The following is a 26,159-nucleotide window of genomic DNA, read 5'->3' as shown; positions in this document are numbered from 1 at the left end:
TCAGGGGACGCGGGTTCGATCCCTGGTCAGGGAACTAAGATCCCACGTGCTGCGGGGCAACTAAGTCCGCACACCACGACTGCTGAGCTTGCACGCCTCAATGAGAGAGCCCATGTGCCACAAACTACAGAGCCCACGCACTCTGGAACCCACGAGCCACAACTAGAGAGAGAAAACCCGCCCGCCACAACTAGAGAGAAGCCTGCACGCCACAACAGAGAGTCCACGCTGCAACGGAAAGATCCCTCGTGTCTCATTGAAGACCCCTCGAGCTGCAACTAAGACCCGAAGCAGACAAAAATATAAAGAAAATAAATAAGTAACATTTTAAAAATGCTTTAAAAAAAAGAATTTGCAGAACTAAAACAATGGAAGAAAGACCTTTTTTTTTGTTTATTGGCAAGAAACCCAATGGAAGCTTCTAAACTTGCTTGTGGGGATGGTTAGATCCCTAAGTACGTGCCTGGGCTCACTTGTTAGCATCTGTCTGCAGGTGCACGGGGTCAGGCTCTCTCCTACATAACTATCTTTGTCCCTAGAGGCTATTGTGAAGTTGGCAATTGCCAAAACTCTCCCCTTTGTCTTCATGAGAGACACATTCCAACAATCGAGCCTAAATGACCAGTATCTTAAAAATCTGACCCTGCCTTCCTTGAACAAATTTTTCTACTTCAGTAGTGTCTACTTCTGTGAAGCCTTAATTTAGCCTGGTTTCCAGCAAGAAGTTGCACAAGAACATATAACCTCACTCTAGAGTATTTCACTTAGTCAGTCGACAGAACTCTTTTTGAGGCCAGACTCTTTTAACAGCCCCAGGAACTGAGCGGTGAAAAACCAGTCTCAGCCTTCAAGGAGCTCTCAGTTCAGTGGGAAAGAGAGGAGAGTGAAGTTACAATACCATGTAAGTTTTAGGACCGTGTCTGCTGTAATACACTGAAGGGGTGATTAACCTGAAGGCAACTTGAAGAAACTTCCTGGAGGAAGATGGATTTTGAAAGGTAAGCAGAAATTAAGCAGAAGGATGTTAGGAAGAGTAGAGCAAGTACTAGTGAGTACAAAAGCATGGAGAAATGCAGAGTAAACATTGAGGTCTCCCAGAGCTCTGGTGCAGAGGATGGGGGAAGAAAAAGCCAAAGGTAAGCTTGTAGAGATGGGCAGGAAGTAGGTCACGAGGAACTTTTATTTCAATCTAGGACATTTGAAGCAAGGGAATCATGTGATCATCGTTGCCTTTTAGAATGGTCTTTCCGTCTGTGAAGAATGGATTGGGAAGGGAAAACCAGCTGGGAGGCTGTTCTCCATCTATGGAGAAATGATGAGTGCCTGAGCTCAGGTAGCAGTAGGGACCGAGAGTAGGTGTGTTTGAGTGATGTTAAGGAAGCAGAATCCAAGGCTCTAAGAACTGATTAGAGGTGAGGGCTGAATGAGAGGGAGGAGTAAGCAAGGTGCTCAGCTACCTGATTTGAGCTGCCAGGTGGATGGAGTTCACGTTTAGTAAGGCACAAGATACAAGAGGAAGAGCAGAATGGGAATGGAAACCGATAATGCCCACATGAACTCAAATCTCAGACACGTGGGCCTAGAACTCAGGAAAGGGGTCTTGGCTGAACATAAGCCCTTAAAGCAATGGAAACCATCAGAAATGCTGGATCACCCAGAAACAGTCTAGGGAAAACAAAAAAAGGCCAAGGAAGTTACCCAGTTATGAAGAACCATTGAATAGTTTGAACAGAAAGCATCTCAAATACACTTCGTATAACTTTGGTTGTACATCATGACATGTCTAAATACTATGAAACTGATCATCCTTCTGGATTTTCGGAAGTTTCACTTCTAGGTCCTAGTGTAGGATATTTGCTATAAAGCCTGGATCAATCCAATATATTTTATTTTATTTTGATATTTATTATTTATTTATTTGGTTGCGCCGGGTCTTAGTTTTGGCAGGTGGGCCCCTTCGTTGCGGCTTGCAAACTCTTAGTTGCGGCATGCATGTGGGATCTAGTTCCCTGACCAGGGATCGAACCCGGGCCCCCTGCATTGGGAGCGAGGAGTCTTAACCACTGTGCCACCAGGGAAGTCCCAATCCAACATATTTTAATTTCTTGGCCTTCTGATAGGGCTCAATCAGCCCTGGGAGGGGGTGGGGAGTTCATTTTCTTACCTACAGATTTGCATATTAGAACAATACTTCTTTATCAGAGAGTTTATTGGAGTTTAGAATGCAAGCACTTTACAGAAGAGTAGTATTTATTGAACACTTAAAACTGAAGGCTTTATGGCCACGGGGAGGAAACCAGATTTCTCATGCCAGACTAAGGGTCTTGTTTTCTGAGTGGGCAGGACGTGGGCGCACCAGGAAGACAGGGTGTTCTGGCTTCCCAGGGCGGGGAAGGAGGAGCTCTTGTTAATGAGTAGTGATACTCGCCAGGCCTCTCTGGGACAACATTCTTGGATTCTGGGCCAGGGCTTCCACTGGATATGGTGAGGTGAGGCCCATGGAAGAGGAAAAAGGCAGTTACATAAGATTTTCCAGAAGGCACCCATTGGACCAGGGGCGGACAGGTGGTATCACTGAACACAAAACCAGACAAGACGTGGGTGGCACTGGGAAAACTAGTGCTGAAAGGGCAGCTAGCCCTGAAGAGCTTGTGAACATGTAGTTCATGTACAGATGGATAATTATGTTGATAAGAAACGCTTGAAAAGATTTTTTTAGTGAAAAAAAGAAAAAAATCCCATCATTTTAAACGTGTTTTTGGATGCATGTTTCTGCAAGCTGTTTAGCAAGAAGAGAAAACCTAAGTCGCAAACTCCACATTCTGTCTAAAGATGTTCTTTGTCTGCTCAGAGTGAAGACTGCATTCTCTCTTGAGAGTTAGAAAGTTAAGCAGAGTTGAAATGTTCTCTGAATGTTAAATCCATTTCTAGATGTACGAGTCCTGAGTCTTGTCACACTTTGTTTGTGTTATTCCTGCAGTTGTACCTTTTGAGGATTGGCTTATTATGAATAAAAAGTGAATGGTGGATGGACCCGGCTCTTGGAGATTTACCTACATCTCATTTTTTTCCTTTTCATTTTGGCATAGCTAGAAGGTATCACCCTAAAACATTCTGTGAGAATGCGAATTATTGGTATTTACTTCGCTCCATGTCATATTTATATTCTGGTCTTGTGACATTCACGCAACCTCCAATTTATTTGTTTTCTTCTTTTTGTTGTTGACAGAGCTGCTTGACAGGGCTATCTGGAGAATACAACCTCCCCTGTCAAATGTCTTTCAAGGTTTCTCTTCTCCTTCCATCCCCCCCTTTCATTTGTGTACCTGAAATGTGACTCTATTTCTGTTAGTTAATCAATGTTCACCTTTGTATTTAAAGTGCTTTATTTCAGTCAATATAGTAACAAGATGAACTCTCCTCTCATATTTGCACAGCCAGTTGATCAACACGAGATGTGGCAGAACTGTACGTATTTCTCTGGATATTTCTTAAGAGAATTTCTATGGGTTTTCACCTATTTAATAGAATTTAAGGTAGACTATTAGAAATAATTTTCAACAAATGATAGATATATTGCAATATGTCAAATGAATGCAGTCTCACTCAGGAGAATTGCTTATTAATACATAGTTTATCAGAGATTTAAATAATATACAAAAGAATATTTCATGAGAATCTATTAAAGGACGTTTGTTGGATCAAGATTTCAGAAGGATGGGATAGAATATTTTAGCATAACTTAAGCATGTTTACTAGATTCTCATTGCCACTGCCTCTGGTAAGACAATGTCTAAGCTAGTGGTTCAGAGTTACTTGGAGGGCTTGGTGAAAACTCCCTTATCTCCAGAATGTTTGATCCAATAGGTCTGGGGTAGAGACCGAGAATTTGCATTTCTAATAAATAAGGCCACACTTTGAGAACCACTAGTCTAAGCTAAAAACATAGTCTTCTAAATGCTGACGCCTAGTATGGGTTTTATCTGAACGGTTAGGGGTTAGGAGTTATACACTGACTAGTGGAGTTTCCTATAGAAGAGTTGTTTATTATAAGTAATAATGGGATGTAACAACAATAGTTTCCCCATAAATAAATTTAGTCATGGCTATTGTAGCAAAATTCCTTAAAATTGGAGGGAAAAATCCTTCGTCTTCATCACTTCTTAAATATGACCTCATTCTAGAGCCCGTGGCCTCAGCGAGTGTGGTTGATGGTTTGGGAGCATTTCTAAATCATCACTTAGTGTGATGTGGCACTCTGCTACTGTTGACAGGCAAAGCCCACTCCACTGCAAGCCAAAGCAAAGCAATCATCCAAAACTGGACCATCTCTCCATCGGTGTGCTGGTAAACGTTTAACAACCAGCTGTAGGGGTGGGAACTGCTATTTGTAGCACTTGCTAATTTCCATGGTATAAATACTTCTACCAGCGCTGCTTTCAAGCTACCGATGTGAAGTCACTGAGCACAGGGTTGGGAAGGGATGTGCACAATCAGCTTTCACGAGCCCATCAGAGGTGCCCTAGGCACCTCGCACCCCTACCACACTGTCTGCCCATTGGAGTCCCTCCTTTTATTTTAGAAGCATCTGGTTACCAGGTGGGATTAGTTTGTAACTAGAGTAAAGTTTGGCACATTACTCTTTATTAGTTGTTTGGAATCCCCGAAACCAGCCTACAGAATCAGTATAAAGGTGCAGGGGAGTGAGCCAGGGAGAAATCCTAGTACTCAGTTCCTAATTTGTGAAAATGGACTAAGAATCGTGGCAACGTAATCTTTGAGATCTTGTTATTCACGGCCACCCCAGTGAAGGTATCACTCCCCAGCTGAGTCGAGCTCAACAACTTTTATTGTGGTAGGCGCTAGGAATATGCAGAATAAGATATGGTCATTGCTCTTTAGAAATGTACAGTTTAAGCCCCACTTTGCAGAGAAACTGAAGCACAGGAAAATTGATTGCCATGGGTAATGCCATCTGACCAGGCTAGGCCAGGTGTAAAAATGAGCGGCCCCCAGCAGCTCATTCAAAGCCCTCCTTCCTGGTCACTCATCAAAATCTATCATGCTTTCTATAATGTAAGGGACATTGAATCAATTGTGATTTTTTTTCCCTGCTGTGCATTACTTTTTAAAGACAACAAAAAGTTTGGTGTTAATCAGATAGGATTTAAATATGGTAGAATGATGAAGTCATCCCTCCCCACATTTATTATTATTATTAATTATTATTATTTTAAATTGCATTTTAAGGTAAAAGCAAGATAATAGGATTAAAAAATAATCAGATGAGGTAAGAAAGGTAAAAATAACTCTCAAAAGCATGAAACATCAAGTAACAGTTCATTCAACTGGTGGTTACTGCTTCTTTAGTTTTGTTAAAACCAAGTCTAGAACTACAATCAAGAAGACAGTGTTGCATAGTGGAAAAAATGTGGGCTTTAGAGCCTGAATCTTGACCTGCTGCTTTACTAGCTAAATGATCTTGGACAAAGCAATTTAATTCTTCTTAGCCTTGGTTTCCTTATCTATGAAATGGAAACAATAATGCCTTCTTTTGATGGTTAATTCAAGGATTAATGATAATGCAAGTAAAGGGTCTAGTATAATACCTTAACAAATAGCTGGAGAATAACTGGTAGTGATGTAGTGATTACTACCATAATTATTATTGCAATTAGAGTCACTCATACATTTATTACAGTAGGCCAAATTTAGAGTATATTTCAGGGGTCAGAAATGTATTACCAACTTAAGCATGTTTAGAATTGATAACACACATACTGTCTTGGTTACAAATATCACATAGTCTACTTTTTATTAGCACCAATGGATACTTGGTGTGGTCTTTATATTTATGTAAGAAAAACTAATTAACAAGTCTAGATGGTTTGACATTTTAATGCTAATATTGAGCAGTTTTACGTGCCAGGCATTAAACTAAGCTCTCTTTGTAAATTATCCCATTTGGTCTTCATAAAAATCCTTGACGTAGTCGCTGTTATTAGCCCATTTTATAGATGATGAAACTAAAGCTCAGAAAGGTTTTATGCTCGAGGTCACATAGCAAATACAGAACTCTAAGCTGTATGTGTCCGAGTACAGAGCCTGGCTCTTAACCATTACACATCCCGGTCGCCTCCCTGGAGGAATCTGGACAGCCCTATAAGTGAAGTGAGAACTGCAGAAATTTGGATAACTTTCCATCATCTGCTCCTCTCCTGTGTGGGGTGGCAGGAAGCCCTGGTCCTGAGGTATCATGCGAAGACCAGTCTTTGAGATCCAGACACTGTCCAAGCTGAGGGAATGGGACACAGCCTTTGAGACTCAGTCTCATCATGTATAAAATAGAAAAAATAATACTTTATAATTTAAGGATCATAAGTAATGTGCCTGGAACGGTAGTAGGTATTATTTTTTCCATCTCATATGACCTCAAACTGTGTCAGTACAACTTACTCTGAAATTTGAGCTGAAATGAGTAATATATATAAATGTAGCCCTCTCTCACATCTTAGAAATAATCTCATTCTCTTCATTTAACAAGTTTTCATTGTGTATCTACCATGTGCCAGAAACTCTTTGAGGCTCTGGAGATACCACAGTTAACAGAAGAGACAAAAGTCGCTGCCTTGATAGCACCAATGCTTTAAAGTGGAGAGGCAGACCGTAAACAAACGAATAAGTAGAAATATAATGTATCAGTCGTTGAGAAGAGTTATGGAGAGCATAGCACTTACCATCATAGCTTCTTTTTCACACAAACATGACATATAGTAAATAGCAAAATACAAACAATAAATCCTTAAAGTGATATGTTCTCCCTAAAAAATGAATTGGTAATCCTAGCAACCCCTTAAGAAAAGATGGTAGACTCAAGATTGTTTCTTATGAGAACCTTGTTGATTGTTATTCCAACAAACACATGTCAACTATAAGCTGTCTAAGACCTCACAGGCTCTATAAAAGAGAACACATCCGTGACCCCAGAGAAGGGGCAACAGAGGGTAACTACAAAAAGGTTTACAGCAAAATGGGCTGCATCCAAAGGATAGAAACTGGGGCAGTATCTCTTAGCTCTGGATCTGACAGACCTAGGTTCAGAACCCACCTCCACCACTTTTTTGCTTTTGGCCTTGGACAAGTTAACCTCTTTGAGCCTCAGTTTCATCATCTGTGGGGTGATAACCACAGTGCCTACTTCATAAATTGCTGTGAAGATTAAAGAAGACAGCATGTGTAGAAGGCTTATTATAGTACCAGCACATATGAAGCAGTCAATACTAATTTGTCAAATAAACGAATCCATTCATTGAGAGACTTGGGCTACTTTTGCTTTCATAGCAAGGACCCACTTTTCAAAAATCTCTCTAATAATGTTAACATAAACAGTTTGCAAACACCTGAGAGTTATAAAACTTCTTTTTCTGCGTCTTTTCCTTTCTGCTACAAGACTGTTTATTATCTACTACTCAGGAAATGCCAATCTTGGTAAACATACCAAGCTGTATATGTTTCTCTGATAACACTATTGTTGCTTTACAAAGATAAGCATTTAATTTCTGAAAACAAAATGCCATTCAGCTAAAAATATTTTCTATCCATAACAGATCCAAAATTAATATTACTTTTTAAAAAAAAGTGAAATTGTTTCAGCCACACTTAGTGCACAGATATTAATAGGAAGTTCCAAAAGTGATAGGCATGTAAAAGTAAAGGTTCCAAATCAACCAGAGTTTATGGCAGAATTGAACATCAGGATGAGAGAGTAACGTACTTATGGTCAATTAATCTACAACAAAAGAGGCAAGAATATACAATGGAGAAAAGACAGTCTCTTCAATAAGTGGTGCCAGGAAAACTGGACAGCTACATGTAAAAGAATGAAATTAGAACACTCCCTAACACCATATACAAAAATAAACTGAAAATGGATTAAAGACCTAAATGTAAGACAAGAAACCATAAAACTCCAAGAGGAAAACATAGGCAGAACACTCTTTGGCATAAATCGTAGCAATATTTTTTTGGATCTGTCTCCTAAAGCAAAGGAAATAAAAGCAAAAATGAACAAATGGCACCTAATCAAACTTAAAAGCTTTTGCACAACAAAGAAACCATTTACAAAATGAAAAGACAACCTGCTTAATGGGAGAAAATATTTGCAAATGATATGGTGGATAAGGGGTTAATATCCAAAATATATAAACAGCTCATACAACTTAACATCAAAAAAACAAACAACCTGATCAAAAAATGGACAGAAGACCTGATTAGACATTTTTCCAAAGAGGAAATGCAGATGGCCAACAGGCACATAAGAAGATGCTTAACATTGCTAATTATCAGGGAAATGCAAATCAAAACCACAATGATGTATCACCTCACACCTGTCAGAATGGCTGTCATCAAAGAGAACACAGATAACAAATGTTGGCAAGGATGTAGAGAAAAGGGAACTCTCCTACACTGCTGGTGGGAATGTAAATTGGTGCAGTCACTGTGGAAAACAGTATGGAGGTTTCTCAAAAAACTAAAAATAGAACTACCACATGATCCAGCAATTCCACTCCTGGGTATATATACATAAAAAAACAAAAACACTAATTTGAAAAGATACATGCACCCCAGTGTTCACAGCAGCATTAATTACAATTGCCAAGATATGGAAGCAACCTAAGTGTCCATCAACAGATGAATGGATAAAGAAGATGTGATATAAAATACACACACACACACACACACACACACACACACACACACACACACACAATGGAATACTACTCAGCCATAAAAAAGAATGAAGTTTTGTCATTTGCAGCAACATGGATGGGCTTGGAGGGTATTATGCTAGGTGAAATAAGTCAGACAGAGAAAGACAAATACTATATGATAACCACTTATATGTGGAATCTAAATACAACAAACTAGTGAATATAACAAAAAGGAAGCAGACTCACAGATAGAGAACAAACTACTGGTCACCAGTGGCGAGGCGGGGAGGCGGCAATCTAGTGGTAGGGGATTAAGATGTACACACTATTATGTATAAAATCAGCTACAAGGATATATTGTACAACACAGGGAATATAGCCAATATTTTATAATAACTATAACCTTTAAAAGTTGTGAATCACTATTTTGTACACTGTAACTTACATAATATTGTACATCACCTATACTTCAATAAAAATAAATTTCAACAAGAAAAAAAAAGATGAGGGGTAAACTGTAACTATCTGTCTCTAAACACTACAAACATCAGTATAAGCATTAAAACCTAGAACACTAATCATAATTTTGAAAAAATGTTTCTTCTTGGTTTTTATTAAACTAAGCTCAAAATAGCAGCTTCTTTTCTTCTACAAATAAAACTATTGCTAGCAACAACTTTTTATAGATAGTAAGTTTTGCTAAGGAGTGTTTTATTTGGCCTATAATATATTAGGAAGATATTTAATGCCTTTCCATCTGCCTTAGGAATCTACAACCCCAGAGCTTCATTGCTCTACTCTTTCTATTTTTATTTTTCCATTAGAGTAAAAGTTGCCAATGAAGAGCTGTAGTACAGAAATACTCTCTTCATCTAAGGGTTAAATTCCGCCTGGCCCAGGAAGAGTTTGGGTTATGACACACATCCCCATCTGTGCATTTCTACATATTTCTTGGAGGGAACAATTTGGAATCTTTAGTTTGCAAGTTAAGATTATTTTCTAAAGAAGCTGGTAGAGATCCAGGTCAAAATTTCTCAGCAAAAAGGTAATTCTAGATGACGAATTCTCTCACAGAAAATTATTTCTTTGCAGAGTCTAAAGAGAAAAGACACTTGCCGAACCACACCTAAGTTGAGCTCATCTATAACATCCCCTCAATCTTTTTCTTCTCCTTTGTTATTATCATTGTCCTTTTGCCTGAGGAGTTGATACCTGACAGATCTCTGTCTAATTACTGTAACTCTATGGACTTTTCATATATGAGTATGCAAAGACATTCCAACTGAATCAAAATTAATGATTTATGTGCTAATTAATTAAATTAAAAAACAAAAGCAGGCCTATCATCACCTAGAACTTTCTTAAATCTAGATCGCTTTGGAAAATAAATTGTAGAAATAAAATTTCTAAGAACTTATGAGGCAACTTCAGGAACTTCAGGAAATTACTGCTCATGCAATTGCCAGCAGCAGAGAATGGATTCACCTGCTTTGCTGTGACAAAACGTCTGATTGGTTGGTCAAGAAGTATGGAGTGTTAAGAAGCACTTACATACCAGACCGAAGTCCTTTGTTTGGTAAAATACATCCTTTCTAATTCCAAGTGGTGGGTTTTATCATGATTTGAAACTATCCAATAACCAGAATTTTTTATCTATATCTTTATTTTGATATTAATATAGCTATATATCTTTATATATAATCTATCTTTACATATAGAAAGAGTATATATGTATAATTCATGATATATAGAAAGACAGACTTTATATATGTATTTAAAAAATTTTTTTAACCAATGTTGCATTGTACTTTGCATTGCTGTGTAGTTTAGGCAGATCTGTTGTACAAACACAAAAAGAGTGCAAAGGACAAAGTGACTGCCCTATTTCTTAGCACACATTGTGTTTTGCAGATGTTCACTTATACATCCTATGTTGCTTTAGAAGATACTAGAAAACTATCCTGATGGAACTGATAAAAAGGAGTTGGAACTTGTGACCAGCGGCTGGATGAAGGGAGCCTGAATCCCTCAAATCCTGTGGATATAGTGTGCTTTCCTTGATGTTCCTGCCAAAATAAGGCTGGAAAGCTAAGGAGATCTGCAAGAGATGTGCCAGCACAAAGTTGCTACAATTCCTAAGTTCCAAAAACCTTGCTTGAAAACGATTGCAAATAGCTCATAATTTTAAACCAATGAATCTCACAACTGAGTGTTTCATCAAATCATACAGAAAACAGAGAGAAAAATCCGACAACTATCCTAGTGCGTGACTTATCATGCAGACATTCAAGTAGAATCCCTTTAGTTTGGGTTTTACTTTAATATTACAATGCAGATTTGCGTATCTATGCTAAGATACATATTTTACAGGAACTGCTGGGAATTTTGCAGTTACACCCTCAAAAGACTGAATTAGCACAAACAAAAGAATTGTGGAGCAATGAAGTTGGTTATGGATAAAAATTGGGCGTAATAGTCATAGGACAAGAATTGTGCCTTTGAGCTAAAATGTCCTTTTACTTCTTTATCATCCTGGTATAGTACTCTTCCTTCAACCATTTTGAATCCAGTAATATTCATTCTTCAAACTCTGCTCAAAGATCTTCTCTACCCAGAAAGGGTACCCTTTTTGCATTACCCACTTTGTATACATTAGCTCATTTATTCCCTAAAACAGTGTAATAAGAAAAAAAATTTACCTCATTTTATAGAACACTGTCACTTAGAGAGGTTAAGAAACTTTCAAGTTGATCCAAAGAAGATTTTTTAAAGCATCAAGAGGTTCCATTTCTGCATAATATTAAGGACTAAATTATATGAAACCCTTCTCCCAAAAAACACTTTCAAATGCACTGAGCTTCTATAGACTAAGGGTGGAACCAAGACCATGGCATAAATGTAGGCCCCTAAGTGGCTACACCCTTAAACTGCTATACCCTAAATGGCTACTAGAAAATAATTAATCCACTAGCACTAAAATTCATCAAGAAAATTGTTCTGTCTCAGCTGATGAGGTGGGGTAGAGTTTTGAGAGTTTTCTGCTACTTGCACAGTCCTGGCAACTATGAAGATGAGAAAGTAGAAAGTAACATGAAAGTGACCCTGAAAAAAAAAACAACTGTTTTTTTCAACAAATAAATTGTAAGAGGGAGAGGGATGGAAGGATGGAGGGAAGGAGAGAGGGAAGAGAGAAAAGGTAAATCTTTGAGAAAAGGAGATATAAGAAATATATGAACCAATTGCAGTTCGTGGATCCTATTGGGATCCTTATTTTGACAAACTGTGAAGAAATATTCATGAGTTAATCATGAATATTTGAACCCTGATTTGAACCTATTAAGAAATTGTTAACTTGTTAGGTGTGATTGCTATTTTGATTATTTTTTAGTCTTCATCTTTTGACTTACATAGTGAAATATTTATAGATGAAATGATATAATATCCAGGATTTACTTCAAAATAATCCAGTGTGTGGTGTGTGAGTATGGAAGGAGTACAGGAATATACAAATGAAGCAACATTGATCATCACTTAATAATTATTGAAGCTGAGTGATGGGACCATAGGCATTCATTATACTATTTTATCTACTTTTGAGTATGCTTGAAATTTTCCATAATAAATAGGTAAGTAAAAAAAGGTGGCTCTTGGATCATGATACCATTGGGACACTTGGCAAGACAAACCATCTGGAAGGGTTACATCCTCAAATAGCCCACACCAAATTATCACATATAAAGCCTCTTAGAAAATGAACTCACAGACCGATTATAGCAAACATATGAAAAATCAATTCATTAGTGAAGGCCAGCACTCACACGCATATAAGTTTGTATGCATGTACACACACACATTCTCTCTCTCTCTCTCTCAGAATTAAAGCCACATGAATTTCAAATAGCAGAACTAACAAATAGAGTCTATAAAAGTACATTCAATATATAACTATATTATTTGTTTACAAAATGATTTTATATTATATATGTGATTTGTAACTATTTTTTTACATAACCATCTACTGTGAACATATTTGAACAAATAACTAAACATATTAAAAAGTACCTTCAAAATAAACAGGTGTGAAAGAAGGAATCGAAAACACGAATAAAGAGCAGGGCACTTTTGAAGACACCAAGAATATATTAAAAAACCAACAGGGCTTCCCTGGTGGCGCAGTGGTTGAGAGTCTGCCTGCCGATGCAGGGGACACGGGTTCGAGCCCTGGTCTGGGAGGATCCCACATGCCGCGGAGCAACTGGCCCCGTGGGCCACAACTGCTGAGCCTGCGCGTCTGGAGCCTGTGCTCCGCAGCAGGAGAGGCCGCAATGATGGGAGGCCCGCGCACCATGATGAAGAGTGGCCCACACTTGCCGCAACTGGGGTAAGCCCTCACACAGAAACGAAGACCCAACACAGCCATAAATAGATAAATAAATAAACTTAAAAAAAAAAAAACCAACAATAACAACAAAATAGGAGTTCTAGAAATGAAAAATAAAATCATTGGAATTAAAAACTCCTGGACAGGTAATAGGCAGATTAAAGTCAACTGAAAAGGGGAAGAGTAAACTAGAAGGTATATCTGAAGAAATAACCTAAAATACAGCACAGAGAGACACAGGGAGATGAAACATAATAGAGGGACTTCCCTGGTGGCACAGTGGTTAAGACTTCATGCTCTCAATGCGGGGGACCCGGGTTCAATCCCTGGTCAGGGAACTAGATCCCACACACATGCCGCAAATAAGAGTTTGCATGCCACAACTGAGGAGCCGGCAAGCCGCAACTAAGGAGCCCGCCTGCCGCAACTAAGACCCAGCACAATCAAATAAATAAATACAATAAATATTTTAAAAAAAGAAAAGAAACATAATAGAGAGGTTGAGAAATAAGGAAAGTAAAACAAGAATGTCCAAACATACATCTGATAGTAGTTCCAGGCAAAGTGACTAAAGAGAAGAGGGAAACAATATTGGAAAAAATAAATAATGGCTGAATTTTTTTCTAAGTTGATGAAAGACACAAAAATCTTAGATTCAGGAAACATATAATCAAATCCACATGTAGGCACGTTGTAGCTAAACTACAGCACCCTCAAAAACAAAAAGAAAATCAGAAAAGCAACCAGAGGAAAGAGGCATGTTATCTATAAAGGAACAACAATTAGATATTTATCAAACTGCTTAGCAGCAATAACTGAAGTCAGGAGACAATGGAATGATATATTTTTTTAATGGGAGAAAATAGCTATTAACCTAAGACTAAAGAAATATTTTATAATCATTATCTTGTATGTAGTTATTAAGTAGATTAAAAATGTTTAATGAAAATGGAAGAAAACAAGGAGAAATAGATTCATCTAATGTTGGGAAATCTGAATACACATCTCTCAGTAATCTTTAGATCAAGCTGAAAAATATTAGTAAGGATGTAGAAAATTAAACAACATGATTAAAAAGCTTGATTTTTAAATTGAATACAGAACTGTAAATTTCAAAATGACAGAATCCACATTTTTTTTCCAAGCATAAGTGGAATGTTTATAAAAATTAGTCACATACTAGATCACAAAGTAAGTCTCATATAATATCAAAGAATTGATAGTATGAAAAGCACATGAACTGAGCACAAAGCAATTCAGTTGAAATCAATAATCAAAAGATAAGCAAACAGGACATTAGAGAAAACCCAAATAACTGGTGAGGTATTCTTTGCTTGCATAGAAAGTACAAACTGAATGAAAATACCAGAAGTATTTTTCTTGGAACTTGAGAAGCCAATTCTAAAATATATAGAATTTATATTCTTCCCTGGCGGTCTAGTGGTTAAGACTTTGCCTTCCAGTGTAGGGGGTATGGGGGAGATGGGGCTCGGGGGGGCGAGCTGCTTATGCCATCACCTTTATAACAAGATGCATTATAGTGCTATTTTAATGCAGACAGTGTGATATCAGCAGAGTGACAGACAAAACAATGGGATTGGAGAGGATCACAGACACACTCCTCAAATCTAATATGGAAACTTGATAGATGATAAATGGAAATAGCAGATCAGTGTGAAAGTACTGAGTATTTACGGTACTAAGACAATTAACACTCCAAAAATAAAATCTGGACATTATCTCACATCCATATGCAAAAAGTAGACCACTTAGATTAAAGATATAAATACAAAAGCAAACCTTCAACATTTTCAGAAAACAATATAGAAAAATATCTTTTTGACCTCGGAGTAGGGGGAGATTTCTTTAAAATATATTAAAGCATATACCATAAAAATATTCATATAGGTAAATACATTAAAATTAAATCTTTTCCTCAACAAAGCCACCATAAACAAAAGTAAAAGACATGATACAACTAGGAGAAGATATTTGCAGTACCTAAAACCACAAAGGCTAAGTAACAAAGATAATAAATCTTATAAATCAATAAGTAGGAGAGAAACAACTCATAGAAAACATTTGTTGAATAAATAAAGGATAGAAAACATAATTAAATGGTCAATAAACATATATGTTCAACTCCAGCAGTAATCAGAAAAATATAAATTAAAATAAGATATCATTGCATACAAATAAGATAGGCAAAAACTAAAATTGTCTGCTACTTGGCCATAAGAAATAATGAAATTTTGCCACTTGCAGCAACATGGATGGACTTGAAGGGCATTATGCTAAGTGAAATAAGTCAAACAGAGAAAGACAAAAGACAAATACTGTATGATATCACTTATATGTGGAATCTAAAAAATACAACAAACTAATGAATATAACAAAAAAGAAGCAGAGTCACAGATAGAACAAACTAGTGGTTACCAGTGTGGGTCGAGGGGCAATATGGGAGGGGGTTGGGAGGCACAAACTGTTAGGTGTAAGATAGGCTCCAGGATGTATTGTACAACGCGGGGAATATAGTCTGTATTTTGTAATAACTGTAAATGGAAAGTAACCTTTTAAAATTGTATTAAAATTTGTTAATTAAAAAAATAAAAGATTTTTTAAAAATTAAAATTGTCTGACAGTAACAAAAGTTGGCATATATGTAGATCAGTGGAAATTCTGACTTGCTGGAGTGTAGATTTGTACAACTTTGGGTTTGCGGTACTGATTTGGCAATATCTAATAAGTTGAAAATGCCTATATCTTAAGACCCAATCATTCAATTCCTAGGAATGTTCCTTTAAAAACTTTGAAATACATGCATAGAGAGCCATGGAATAGAATGTCCATTGTATCACTGTTTGTAATTGCAAGAAAAAAATAATCTTTTGAAAACAACCTAAATTTTCATCAACAGGAAAATGAATAAATTAATTGTTGTATATTTCTATAATGAAATATAGTATAGCAAAAATGAATGAATGATATCCATGAACTATTATAAATAAATCTCAAAAACAATATTGAAAAAAGATATTATGCTACCATTTATAAAAAATTTAGAATATTGTAAACAACATTAATTATTGGTTATGGATATATACATATAAAAAGTATGAAAACATTCATAGGCATGACAGATATCAAATTCAGGATAGTAGATACCTCTGGAGAAGGAGGATGGGGTAGGAGAATATGATTAAGAAAGGAAACAGGTGACTTCAATATATTGCAATGTTTTCTTTCTTAAAAAAATGAAAACAATTATGACAAAATATTAAAACTTGATGAACCTGAGGCTGCTTTATTATTCTGTCTATGCTATTATATACTTAGAAATTTTCATAATTAAAATCATAGGATTGTATAGAATTGCCCATACTTGTTCAAACTCACACAAAAATAAAAATAAAAATCATAACCTAAATTTTTTGAAAATGGTAGGTCTGGGATTCTACCCACATGTGTTTTATTCCAAAGTTGAGGCCCCTCCTGCAGTTTCAGGCCCCCTCTCCTTGCCTTTTCTGATCCTGCCCGGACAGGATGAATCACACCTTCCTCTCTGCCACCTTCTTTAGAGCACCAACTTAACACTTGGTTTTTCAACTGTATCGTAGCTGGTTGTGTGTGTGTGTGTGTGCCCTCTCCCAGACACAGCTCCTGGGGGTAACGCACTTGGCATATGCAAAGACACAGGGAGAATGGCTAGATGTGAAAGGTTTCTGTTTTACAAGTAGGTACTCTTTCGTTGATAGGCTTCTGTTCTGTTGCTTATCAACCACCTAACTCACTCTTGTGGTAACTTATCAGAAACTAATCATCAATAGGTTCTATAAGTACCTACTTTTGCAAAATAATCCATTTTCAAAGAATATAAGAGAAACAAAATTGTGTTTCAGCATTTCTCATGAATTGACACGAGGGGTAGAAGTGCTACCTATTTGTGGGAAAAATAAACTACTACAGTTCATTTGTTTCACTTAAAAAATTTTCAGGGGCTTCCCTGGTGGCGTGGTGGTTGAGAGTCTGCTTGCCAATGCAGAGGACGTGGGTTTGAGCCCTGGTTTGGGAAGATCCCACATGCTGCGGAGCAACTGGGCCCGTGAGCCACAAATACTGAGCCTGCGTGTCTGGAGCCTGTGCTCCGCAACAACAGAGGCCGCGATAGTGAGAGGCCCACGCACCGCGATGAAGAGTGGCCCCCGCTTGCCACAACTAGGGAAAGCCCTCGCACAGAAACGAAGACCCAACACAGCTAAAAATAAATAAATAAATAAATAATTTTAAAAAATAAAGGCATTCCTTTAAAAAAAAAAAAGAAGACATTTAGAAAAAAAAAATTTTTCAAATCCTCAGAAGGGAAAGGAATTTTATAAATGTGGATTTAGCCTACTGCAGAGGTATAGAGATAGGCGGAATTTTATGATTCAGGCATAATTTAGTAGGTTCTCAAATTAGGTCCCACTTCAGAAGTGATTGTGCAGATAATTCTACGTTAATACGCCTGGGTCCATCTATCTGAAACAGTACAATAAATAGAATTTGATGAAATGGTACAGTGTATAGAAATTATACAGTAAATCAATATAAATTCAATTATAGCAGGAGCGTAAATGAGAGAACCATCCTGTTCAATCTTTAAAAAATATTATCAAGTGGCTTTTCTAATTAAGAGCACTTTTTACAAAAAAACCACACACACACACACACACACACACAGGATGTAATGGAACATTAAGTAATACATAGTAACATTACTTCTTTAAAAAGTTTTTTGTCCTTTTCATCATGAGGTTAGTGTCTCCAGGCAGCCAGCAGCCTCTCCCGCATTTCCTCTCTTCTCTTCCATGGCAACATGGGTTAGCTAGACACTGAGCTTTTTGTGATGTGTGTGTGAGGACGGGGAGAAGGGGAGCGAGGCTTCAGGGAGGTCTCCAGGTGGAAAAGTTTGTGACGCACTAGATTCGGTGACTGAATGAGTATTTATGAGGGTTCTCGAACACAATAGTTACGGTCACCCTATGTTCATTTTTAAAATTATGTTTGGTCTCAGAGCCCTTAACTCAGAGGGAAACCCTTTCATAGGCATCCCAAACCACTTGTTCATGAAAAGATTATGCGACAAAGCCAACCTGCGTGGGTTTGATCCTTCTGTTTCAGAATCTGAGTAGCGAGCGCATGAGAGACATGCATAAACTTACTGAACGTGGAACATGTGCACTAAAATGGTTGAATTCTGTCCTTCATCAGTATGCAGTCATGGAGAAGTGATTTTGCATTGGTTATAAAGCGTGTCCACCTTACGGAGACCTCGTTTGCCCTCTTGCTGCCTCTGAAGCTCCACCCCTTCCCTAAGACCAGGATAGTCGCCCTGTGTTCGTCTCCACAGCTGAGCAACCTCCACCCTCCAACAGAAAGGATGAAGGCTGAAATGCTGTTTCCCTTATCTTGGAAAAGGTCCCTTTTATAGCTTTCCTGGCACAGCTAAATGGCGCAGGTAATGGCCTGATAGGTGTGCCACACCTGATACTTTAGAAGGAAGCTGGTAAGTGTTCTGTTTTTCCCTAGCAATAAAGCGAAAATTCTCTCCCTAGTTAGGGTCTAGTTAACACATTAGCAAGTCCCCCTCTTTTCTCCTCACCTGTCATTATCTTCCACACAAGAGAGAGGTCTTGATAACAACCTATCTTAATGGGATTTTAATGGCTCATTACAGTGAATGCTGAATCCAACACTTTCACAACAACAGTTGAGTGGGATGCTGATAAAACAGCATCCTCGAGGTTTCTGCAGCCTCTCCCAGACAGGGGGAGTTGCTCATTTTCTGCAACAACAGAAGCAGCCCCAACCGAACTTCTTCAGCAGAACGTGAGAATGCTTATTTGTGAACAAACCATTTGCTTTCTAACATGCAGGCACTTACCAACCTTTTGCCAGAGTGAGGAAACACAGCACTGAAACACTCACATTCAGGACTGTGTTAGGCAGTGCACGTTGCTTAGCAACCTTAGATCAGAGAGCATCAACTTTAAATATGCTCAAAAACCAAACCAGCGATATTCCAGCATGTGTCTGGAACCATGGCCTCGCCTTTTGTTTGCTACTCATTTTGGACTCGGATTGGACCAAAAGGTGGCATATTGGATGGTTCTACTCGGTCTTCTCTAGTTTTTCCCTCTGGAATGGTTTGGATTTGTGCAGCACTTGTTAAAGTAAAGCAGAGACCCTTAGAATGTTTAGGGTTTTTAAGCTGGACAAACAGGATCAAACGAGAAGCCCTGACAGTGTACCTAAGGAGGATCCACCAGCAGCTGCACGCTCGTCCCGGAGCCTGTGACAGCATGAGGCCCCAGGTGCGAGCACCCTCAGGGTTTTATTTTGACCCATTCCACAGAACAAGGAGTGTTCATCTAATTTTCAGAATCATCATCAAAAATGAAAGCATCAGCTGCATATTACACAGAAGACCTGAGAGCGGGCTTCCCTTGAGTTCTAGAAAGACCAAGCCTGAGATCACCGCTCCCAGAGGCCAGAGGGCTCATCTAATTGCTGAAAATCTGAGCATCCGCCACCAGCAGGGCTCAGTCAGCCACCCTCATTTTCTTGCCTCGGAGGCCAAGGTGGCATGTAGCTAGATCCTGATAGCGACTCACTCCCAGAGCAGCCAAGAAAGGCAGAGATTTACTAAATGGTGGGTCCTAAGCCTTAAAGCTAAGGCAACAAATGAAACGCCTAAGCTACCCTTAGAATTGTAGGCACCGGCTACATCTACTTGATTTTATTTTTACTGAAATTTGACAAAAGAAGCAATCCGTGAATGCATTGAAAACACCCTCCTCCATATGTTTCACTACTGGCATGAGCCTGAGCCACGCCACCCCGCTGCACTGCCAAGTGCCAGCTTACTGGTTCAGAACCCTCATCAGAAACATTCAGACTTCTAGCTGTTCTATGAAAGCCACAGGGCCTTCCTGAAGAAGCTGAGAAACACACTTAAGAATCACTGAGGTGGCTGTACAAACTGATATTCCTCACTGAAAAGGCTATGGATTGAATTATGCACACCCGCCCCCAATTCATATGTTAAAGCCTTAACCCTCAATGTGACTGTGTTTGGAGACAGGGCTTTTAGGAGGTAATTAAGGTTAAATGAGGTTGTAAGGGGGAGGTCCTAATCCTACAAGACTGGTGACCTTAGAAGTAGAGGAAGAGAGTGAGATCCCTCCCTCTCTCCAGGCACATGCACCAAGGAAGGACCACGTGAGCACATAGTGAGAAGGTGGTCATCTGCAAGCCAGGAAGAGAGCCCCTCACCAGAACCCACCGTACTGGAGCAGGCTAAGACAGAAAGGAAAATGTATTTTAGTTATTGCTGTATGTGGAAGCATACACATATGAATTTTAAAATCTACCAGGGTGATCGAGTGAGCTGCCTCGCTCAGTCATCTAACAGCTACTCCTGCCAAATTTTATCTCAATACACTGAGATCTGAGGTAGCATCCAAACCATCTGAAAGACAACATGCCTCTGAAATAGGCTTTTATATAGTTTATGCTACGAATACTGTTCCCAACATCCATTTTTTAAAAGAACATCACCTTCAGCTTATGAACTCATTGTAATAAACCTAGACTTGAATAAACCTAGACTTGAATCCAACCCTGGATTTTAATGGGCTCTTTTGAGCAGCATTTCTCTAGTTTGCCAGGATCTAAGTCCTAAAAATGAACTGTACTTTGCAGTGAAATGGTATCTAATTAAAGTTTAATGACTAGATTCCATTCCTATCCTACAGCAACATAGAAATATGCACACTGAACTCTTCACATTATCTTGTGTGTATCCTTTAATGTTTATGCCAACCCTTCAGGGTACAACACGGGCAAGTGGACCCAGTTAAAGAACACCCTTAATAGAAATGTCATGGACAAGGTTAATGGGAAGAAAAAGTCCAGAAAATATCCATTTCCTCAGACCAAACTGAAAGTGGACATCATAATGGCAATCTATAAAACTACTGGACCAAATATTAGGGAAACCTATGCCATTGCTTTCTTTGTAGAAGGTAAGGATGGTAATATTGGCATCTAGCATTCAGCCCCATCAATCCTGATTTGTCCTAATTTATTCAAGTTAGGGGAATGCAAAATAAGTCACGTGACTTCTTTCTTTTTTAGATCCTGCAGTCATTTTATAATGTGAAATAGAATATCTCAATAATGCTAAGTTAACATGTTCTGAATATTTCTGGAACCCAAGGGCCCACAATGGAGTAATAGCACACTCCTTATTATTACCTCTTAGTTCTTTTCAACATTATCAATGAACTTAAAATTTTCTATATCAGAAAATACAACTGTATGTCATTTCTCAAACCATAGTTTAAAAATGGGTATACATAAGTTCAAACAGAAACTCTAATAATGGCAAATATGGAATAGAGTTTGGTTTAACACATTGGATACCGTTATGTGTCAGGGATAAATAATGGCCCCATGGACGCATAATATACTTAAAGAGAATTAATTGCTTTACTTTTTATTTGATTATCCCCGAATTCTATGCACTACTCTTTCTACCATAAAAAAATAAAACCAAAATGATAATTGTCAATATTAAAAGTTTCTAGAGACTGAATATATCCATAATACAGGTTGAAAAATATCAGAAGCTGTCCCTTCTCCTCCTTTTTTAAAAAGAGAAGGGAAGTTCAGGGATAATTTCCTCATTGTATAAGCATTCCCTTGGCCTTTGCATATCTGGCTTAGTATGAAGCTAGCAATAGAAGTGAAAATACATTCTCCTAATGATTCTAAGCATCTAATGATTTTGTTCCAACTTTACTTATTCTTTTTAAATTTTTTTTGTTGTTTTATTATTAACTTTACTTATTCTTTATTCAGTATTCCTAAAATTCTTTCAGAGAGCATGTCACCAAATTCTTGAATATTCCCTTCTGTGTTCACTTATTAAAATTAATTTTTTCCCAAATTAATCCAATTACATTCCATTTCTAGACTTACTACAACAACTTCATGTACCTATAAGATAATTATCCTCTCATTACTTATTATATGTACTCAGTGGAGACTGAGTTAGGCCATGGGATTATCACTCCTCAGTACCTAACTATCCTGTGACAGTTGCTATAACCAAATTATTTCCCAGTGGTACTAGAGATGCAATATTAAGTTTTGGAAGCATATTAAGGCCCCAATATGAAAAATAATGTACTACTATGTAATGTGTTCCTAAAAATATAATTCCAGATTAAATTCTCAAATGTCAATACACATATGTGGAAAATTGACATCATTTTTTTGCTTCTTGACTTGTTTAGGGTCTATCCAAAACCCCAGTGCCAAATCTTTCTCACTTCCAGTTTTTCTCCATAACCATGATCAAATCATTTAGGCAAACCATCATGTCGCAGTCTCTCCACTTATAAATTGCGGATAATAATAATATCTGTTTCTTACTTGCTATATGTCATATATATACTTGTGAATTTCAGGGTGTATTCTTTTTTAAAATAAATAACAACCCAATTTTCCCTTCCATTAAGTCAAGATTAAAAATAGATTTAAAAAATCTGAATACACCTGCATTTTGAATTCCTTAGAGTAAGTTAACATATGAAAACTGTAATTGAAATTCTTGACAGTACTCTTAATCATTACAGATTCATATGATAAGTTTTTTGAATGACATTAAGGAAAGGAAATATTCTTCCCTTTAAGCTCTTTCCTTAAACATTCTAATGTGATTACTGTAGTATATATCTCAGGGATTTTATTCCAGGGGGATGGGGGATGGGAGGCAATGGAGCAAGAGTGAGGAAATCTAAAAAAGCACAATAAGGCAAATAAATTCCCACTTTCCATGGGAATATGCCCTACAAGGGCCAAGAAACTAACAAACACTAAACATCCCCATTGGGGAAGAGAAGCAAGAGTTTGCTCTTAAATTGACTTCAGATAGAGATGCCAAAGCAAATAAATCACGGTAAGTGAAACACTTTGAAAGGTAAATGGACTTTAAAAATATTTGCGTAGGTTAAATTTTTTAATCGGAAGTATTCATTACTGTCAGATAAGATAAGGCCACATGTCCATCAGGATCTCTGGAGATCTCCTCCTTGTATATGATTCATTATTTTTAGACCAATGCCTAGCTCCTCAGACATCCCCAACAAATGTTGCCAAATGAAAAAAATAAGCCAAAGTTCAAAACATGTTATGCTTCACCTAAACCAAAATTGTATTAATTTGAGTAAGAAGTAAGTAAAGGCCCCAAAGTTCTTAGATTTCTTCAATCCTTACACATTTTTTCATCAATAACAATTCTGGAATGACGTGCAAACTTGAATGTCTATTCGACCCAGCTACTCAAGCCATTAACAGAATAAAATGCAAACTTCTGTTTCCTAGGATCCCTTGCCCCTAGCCAAGTTCATCCTCAAAGACCCTGTTTCACTTTGTGTTGTCCTTGTGGAGTGACTTGCAACCCTCAAGCCACGTAGAAAGAATTTTGAGAGAAGAATGGCACTTTCACAGGTTATGTGGTGTCCAGAGCAGCTCCATTCTTTTTTTTTTCCTTTATGGGAATCTTTTGTAATTGAAGTAAAAAGACTTCAGTCATGTCTCTGATGGAGAGTGAGAGGAGTCATATTTACAGGTAGGTAAGAAATAACCTATTTGTTTTTCTAAAATTCCTCTGGACATAAATCTCTGATTGGAGATTACCAATGGCTTTTTTTATAACTAGAATTTCACTGAATATTCATCAAGCCACCCAGATATTGGTCAAGAAGAAGTTGCCTAAGTGAATTTATCCGTATACCTAGATTCTATCATGGGAATGGTGATACCCAAATCCCAAAGTAATGCGATAGCAAACCTTGTAAAATGAAGTAGGTGTCACATGATCAGAGGCAACCAGTATAAACAGAAATAGAAGAGTGAAGCAGGCCAAACTGTCGATGGGGCGGGTGCCTCAGTCTGGGGGCCCTGCTTGAATTCAGCGTAAATTCCGGAAACAGGTTTGACTCTGCCTCAGCCTCAGGGATTGACCTGTACTGCTTTGGTCTAACAGGTCTGCTAAATAGGGCAAACTTTCCAGTATTCCCTGGGGAATATACCAGATTAGAATCATTCCACGTCCCTAGGGAAAATGACCCTGAGGAGGCCCTTTTCCCCCAAGTTAATTTTTATAATCCTCCAGAAAGATTCAGAAAGTACTGGACTCATCTAATACCGCTGATACTGCTAACAGTAACTTGGCTGGCATCAGAGAAAGGTGAGATGGCCGAACTGATAGCTTCTTCAGGGTTCAAACTGGTTTGGGAAATGCAGCAAGTCCAAAGTGACTGTTCTGCGTGATTAGAGATAAAATAGAGCCACTGCTACTTCGAAGAGCGCCACTACCAATGACTGCTCCACTCATCGCTAAGAAAAAGGGCGAACTCACTGAACGCTTACCGTGAGCCAGCACTGTTCTAAGTATTAGAACATGTATTCATTTATTTATTCCGCAGGACAACCCTAAGAGATAGGAATTATTATTACCATTCTGATGTCATCAACGAAGACACAGAAGCCTAGAGAAGTTAAGTAACTTGCCCCAAGTTATTCAGTGAATAATGGCCGGGCGGGAGCTCAACACCAGGTGCAGTGTTTCCGCTTCTGTACTTCACCACCCGGCCTCCCTGCCTTTTCCCATCCTTGAAAGCTTGGAAGAGCGCCCCAGGACCAACCACAGACAGCCTGAGGAGAACAACAAGCACGGAGTCTGTGGGAGACGGGGGCAAGCTGCCTGCAGCTCTGGCCCAGCTGGGATGAGATTTTCCTTGCCCGGCTCCTCAGGGCCCCTCCTCACTTGTCTCAGGCCATCCCCACTAACTGCTCTGCTCTACATATGCTCTCTGTTGAAAGACAAGATTACAGATATCATCAATACAGATGTTACTACAAGAAAACTTCGAGTGGATCCCAGATTATAACTGAGAAAACTGGAAAAAACAGAGAACTGGCTGCAGATAATGCTCTTTGCACCATATCCAGGGAGCTTCCAAGGGCAACTAGGAGCATGGGCTGCTCCTACAAGGAGCTCATGAAATTTCAGAGCTGCAAGGTTTGTACGTTCCTGTCTTAAACATTAAGACAAATTTTCCCCACCTAATTTGCTTTTTTCGTACTGGACTTTCTAAAGTTGAAATAAAGAAAGGTTAGAAAACACATTTGTAAATGATATTCAAAACCACTGAATGAGAAGTTTCGTTCCTTTCTTCTTTGAATTCACCTAGCCTTGAAGAACAGACATTTTTTTTCCCTCTGAGTATGTTAACAGTCATTGAAGTGACAAAAATACCCAGTATATCTTAGTGAAAAGCTATTTTTAAAATCACTTGATTTAGAAAACTCCAATCATGATAATTTCATGGGAATTCTCAGTACACAAATTAAAAGTTTTAAATTACTCTGCAAGAATTTGGAGTTCGAATAATCTTAAATAGAAAATACCTGCATCAATGCATACTTAATCAGGTGTTTTTAACATCTGTCCCTGATCCAAAATTATTTTGAGGGTTGTTTTATAAGGTACAGTTCTTGTGGTCAGTAATAGCAGTAATGATGCAATGTGAGACTAGGAGCCAGAGGTGTTGATTCTGGTCTCACCTGACTCCACCACTTTTCACCTCTGGGCTTTGAGAATGCCATTTAACTTCTCTTAGCCTGTTTCCTCGTGTCCACAGATGAATAACAGTTCCCACCTCAAAGTGTTGTTTCAGGGACCAAATGAAATAATGCACGTGAAAGAGATTTTAGTAAGCCCGAGGCACTATAATAATAAAATTACAAACTAAATGTGGGAGCACCATGGCCCAGTGAGGAAAACGCAGATGTAGTCTGGTGCTAAAAGGAATCAACTTGGTTGATTTGCCAACTTTGCCAACTCATGACCTTCAGTGGGTTTGCCCTTGGTTCTCTCATTTGAGAAATGGAAGGATAATAACTATCCCATAAGGCTGATGTGGGGATTAGAAATAATATGTGTAAGGCCTCTA

General features: G+C 38.2%; 1 protein-coding gene across 2 annotated transcripts in view; it reads right to left on the bottom strand.

Annotated features, from left to right (window-relative positions):
• The window catches only part of SSPN (sarcospan), a 38,729-nt gene that overhangs the window by 11,302 nt on the left and 1,268 nt on the right, over positions 1-26,159 (bottom strand). Inside the window, exon 1 of one of the 2 annotated variants that reach the window (XM_036867179.1) lies at positions 18,734-18,873. The exons of the other annotated variant lie outside the window; for it this stretch is intronic. The gene's annotated coding sequence lies outside the window, so the exon portion shown is untranslated. Of the gene's footprint in view, positions 1-18,733; positions 18,874-26,159 lie in introns of those variants that run through there. 2 annotated transcript variants of the gene reach the window in all.

This window comes from Balaenoptera musculus, chromosome 10 (genome assembly GCF_009873245.2).
Source record: "Balaenoptera musculus isolate JJ_BM4_2016_0621 chromosome 10, mBalMus1.pri.v3, whole genome shotgun sequence".
Lineage (NCBI taxonomy): Eukaryota > Metazoa > Chordata > Mammalia > Artiodactyla > Balaenopteridae > Balaenoptera > Balaenoptera musculus.
This window is presented reverse-complemented; position numbering and strand designations above follow the sequence as displayed.